The sequence below is a fragment of the Cibotium barometz genome, chromosome 35, assembly GCF_041138505.1.
Source record: "Cibotium barometz isolate CiBa-2024 chromosome 35, ASM4113850v1, whole genome shotgun sequence".
Lineage (NCBI taxonomy): Eukaryota > Viridiplantae > Streptophyta > Polypodiopsida > Cyatheales > Cibotiaceae > Cibotium > Cibotium barometz.
The window spans coordinates 44,992,559-44,997,558 of NC_141080.1; positions in this window are offsets into that span (position 1 = coordinate 44,992,559).

Consider the following 5,000-nt stretch of genomic DNA (forward strand, 5'->3'; position numbering starts at 1 on the left):
TTCATCCCCTCTTGAGTAATTTGGGGACGCCTAGATTACTCTTGCGTCATGCCGGCTAGGTTAATATCGTGGGTGATACCACTATCAATATTAATACGTGCGGTATATGACGTATGTTTGAGGCCACCTATGATTATTTCAGTTAGGTTTGTATGGCAGGGTGATTCCTGGGGTACTTACGCCTGGTAGTCATGAGTTGGTGATGATTTGTGCCTGTTTAATATTTGTGGGATTAATTTAATAATTCATTGGGCTTATATTTTCAGGTGATGAAGACTATGGGAATTGAAGAGTTTACTTTGGAAGAAATGTCTTGGTTCATCACATTTCATTTTTGGCAAGCATAGTAGCTTGTAACCTTATCAAAAGATTCTTCCATTTTGAACTTTAGGAAAGATACATTTATTTATGTGGAATTTATTAAAGCCTATGGCTTTACCCTAGTCCCAATTTGACACTCTATTTTTGTTAAAAAGAAAGCTAATAAAGAAATACGCTTGTGTGGGGAGAGGCCACGCACAAGAGGGGGAAAGATTGCACGCAATATGGTCTTTTTGGAGCTAAGTATTTTTGTTTAAGTGTTTAATTTTTCAACTGATTTGATTTAGTTGAAGCTTACAAGCAATGGTTTTTATGATTGAATTAATTCTCTACTTTTCCACAATCAATTCCTAGAATAAGATTCCGGTTGCAGTGGTATCAGAGCTTGGGCTAGGAGATTTGTGGAGAAGGTAGGAAAGGGCTTCAACTTCTCAAAAATCAAGAAAGTGCAAGAATTTATCCAGTGGACAGAAGGGTGTTTTGTAGGTCTTTACCCAAAGGTCAAAGATTCAAAACTAGATCTACTCTCAAACCCACTCACACCACCCTGCAAAACCATCCCTCTCTATCAAAAAGTGGTTTTTCCAAATACTCAGTGAAATCAAAATCTGATCGTATGGATGAAATCCTCATAGCCAAAAACCTCACAGGTATCTCTCAGAAATCAGAAAGCTTCAAGCATGAGTGAATCTATAATGGACGGAGCAGGTAAATTTGTGTAAAAGCCATACAAAATTCTCCAAAAGAAATTCCAAGGAGGACGACAGGCTGCCGGCGCAAAAACGCGTGGGGAGGAGAATTTAAAAAAAAAAGCTCAAAGCTAATCACTCCATAAGCTAATCTCTCTCTTAATCCTAATCTACTCTTACTTTTCCCAATCCCTATGCAAGTCACATCACTTTTTGAACCTCTACTTTTTCCTATTTCCAAAATTTGAAGAGAAATTCAAAGGTTTACAATTCTGAAAATTTTTGGGTGCAGAAAAGTGATTTACAGGTTTTAAAAAGCTTGAAAATTGCCTAGAAAAGGCCAGAAAATTCCGAAATCGCTTCTGAAAAATTTTGAAAAAAATTTCAGAAAATATTACAGAGATTGGGCAAGGTTAACAGGACTGTTTCAGCAGGTTTCAAAGTGGAGAAAAATTATTTCATCAACAATTCGACTAGCCCAAGACTCTTGAATCACGCGGAATCGTTCGGGATTTGTTTGAGGCGACGAGAATTCAATTCAGCCATTGAACAACGTCTTGTTCAGCTTCAACCAAGATTAAATTGCGGGAAAAAAACAAGATAAGTACTCATTTTTGCTTTATTTATTTACATCAAATAAAGTAAAATTTTATTTATCTACATCATTTGCACAAGCACTATGGCAGATTTGCCTATCTCGCCGTCAATTCAAGAGCAACTCCTTTCTTTACAACAAATTGTAGAAGAAAGAGAGAAGCGTATTGAATTGGAGAGACAGCTCTCTCGAATCGTAGACGCAAGCGTGACTCTTTCGCTATCTTTTGATGACGAAGATGACACTATTCAAAGGGCTGTAAATGCTACATTGCAAGCACAAAGGTCACAAAAAGAATCCAAGATTAGTCGAAAAGCTTTCACATTTCAAAATTATGATGGAAAGAAGGATGCTAGGGTCATTTTAGCTTGGCTTAGTTAACTAGATGACTATTTTTCTGGAGAAAAATTTTCAGAGAATGATAAGATTAAATGTGCAGTCAATCATTTGATAGACAGTGCAGCTTTATGGTGGAGTGTAATTAAGCAAGGTCGTGACAAGCCAGATTCTTGGAAAAGATTTCAACGGCTGGTTAAAAAGCACTTTTTACCCTCACAATTCAAGTCCAAAGTTAGGCACCAATGGGATACTTTGCATCAATTGGAAAAGGAAACTATGTCACAGTATGTAGAAAAGTTCTGGAATACTTTATAGGTGCAGGTTGTGGATAGAGTCAGCGAGAAGGATCAAAAAAGGAAGTTCATATCGGGCCTTAGGTCTACCATTAGGGCCGATGTGAATATGTTTCGACCTCATTCACTATCTTCTGCAATATCTTTGGCAACTAATTCAGAACGTAAAAATGGTTTTCCTAACCAGATTAAAGCACATGAGGGTACTTCTTCTAAACCATTTACTAAATCTTTTTATGCTTCAAAGAAGATGTATAAATCAGGTTATGACAAAGGCAAGGACGAGGCTAAAGGCAACATGAGTACCAATAAGAAAGTCAATGGTGGCAAACCGAAGACATCTCCTATCAAATGTTTCAAGTGCCACAAAGAAGGTCACATAGCATCGAATTGTCCGGAGCGTACCAAGAATTCAACACCAGCAGCAGCAGCTCAAGTCAACATGATTGAAGAAGACGACAATGAAGAAGAATCATTCAAGCAAGAGGGTAATTCCGATCCAGATTACTCAGAACAAGAAGGTAAACCTCATGTTTATTCTTTGCTTAAAATAAAAGGAACGATAAATGGACATGAAGTTCTTATTTTGCATGATGATGGTAGTACACATGATTTCATTTCTGAAAAGGTACTTAAAGCATTAAATCTTCATTCTTCTTAGAAAGTCAAAGCAGCATTTACTGGAACAAAGTATAATTGCATGCAAGAGGTGAAAGATTTGAATTTATGCATCAAACCTTTAACAGAAAAGAGGAATTTCTTAGTTGCACCTTTACAAGGGGTAGATATAATTTTGGGTATTCCTTGGAGACACAAATACAATCCTATTATAGACTATGACACTCATAGCATTTCTCTAAGGAAGGACAATGAAGATATTATCCTCCACCCCAGTGTCAAGTCAAAGGAGAAATGAGTCCTTTGTTGAGTCACACTTAAGCAAAGGGAGCTCTAAGAAAAAGAGAGAAGACTTATATGGTATGGGTTAACCAGCTTGATGCTGAGTCTGACATATCCAAAAGACCAAAGTTCAAACTTTTTATCTCCAAATTTAGTGATTGTTTCATGGAAGATCTGCCTCCAGGATTACCTAAGTCTAGGCCTGAGGATCATAGTATTGACTGCCTGGAAATTCCCCGCCTTGTAAAGCTCCCTATAGAGTCAACAATTTAGAGCAAAAAGAAATCCAAAGCAAAATAGAAGACTTGCTAGAGAGAGGCCTTATTCGACCTAGTAGTTCACCTTTTGGAGCTCCAGTACTTCTTGTTAAGAAGAACGAAACTTACCGAATGTGTGTAGACTATCGTGCATTGAATAAGATTACTGTCAAGAACAGATATCCTATTCCTAGGGTAGATGATCTTCTTGATAAGCTTAGAGGATCAAAGGTCTTTAACAAGATTGACCTAAAGTCTGGGTATCATCAAGTTCGTATGACTCAATCTGACATTTTCAAGACAGCTTTTAGAACCCAAACTGGTCATTATGAGTTTTTGGTTTTGCCATTTGGTTTGACCAATGCTCCAGCTACTTTCAGCCGTATGATGAATCGCATATTCCTTAAGTTTCAAAGTTTTGTTATAGTGTTCTTTGATGACATTCTTGTTTTCAGCAAGGATCGACAAGAGCATGAACAACACTTGGAACAAGTGTTCAACCTTTTGAGAGAAAATGAATTGTATGTCAATCCTGAAAAGAGTTCTTTCTTTCAAGAGGAGATTGAATACTTAGGTCATATAGTATCGGCCGAAGGGATTCGTGTGGATCCTAAGAAAATTGAGTGTATTGGCTTCTTGGCCTACGCCTAGAAACATACATGATCTTAGATCTTTTCTTGGCTTATGTAGTTATTATAGGAAGTTCGTCAACAAGAATTTTGCTTGTATTGCTCATCCTTTGACTGAACTCCTTAAGAAAGCTACAAATTTCAATTGGACTGAAAAGCAGGATAAATCTTTTGCAACACTCACGAATGCTTTAACACAAGCACCAGTTCTAACACTACCTGATTTTCAAAGACCATTCTTTATAGTAGTGTGACTGATGCTAGTGGCAAAGGATTTGGAGCTGTTCTTATGCAAGACAACCATCCTATTGCTTATCAAAGTAGAAAGCTTAAGCCTGCAGAGCAAAAATTATAGCACTTATGACAAGGAATTAGCAGCAGTAGTACATGCTTTGAAAATTTGGAAGCATTACCTAATGGGCTCTGAATTTCTTATCAAAACAGACCAACAAAGCATTAGGCATTTGCTTACGCAACCTCTTATTTCGGATAGGCATATCAAATGGGCAGCTTTCATTCAAAGTTTCCAACCTATGATTCAATATCAACCTGGAAAAGAAAATGTTGTTGCCGATGCTTTGAGTCGAAGACCAAATATCAACAACATTTCCATAATTGAAAGTGAACCATTTGTCCTCATGAAAGAAACTTATGAAGTTGATCCAGATTTTTCTCAAATATGGATTAAATTGTGTGAAAACAATTGGACACCTCAAGGAAGTTATTCTCATAATGATGGCTATCTTTTCTTTGAGAAAAGATTGTGTGTTACTCAACCTTACAGACAGCTTGTCTTGGAAGAGATGCACCAACCACCATTTGTGGGACATAGAGGAGTTTCCGCAACACTTCAAGTAGTTTCTCGAGAATTCTATTGGCCTCATTTGAAGAATGATGTAGCTAAGTTTGTAGCTGAATGTAACATTTGCCAAACAATTAAAAGCTACAAAGGCAAAGCTTTAGGATTGCTTATGCCT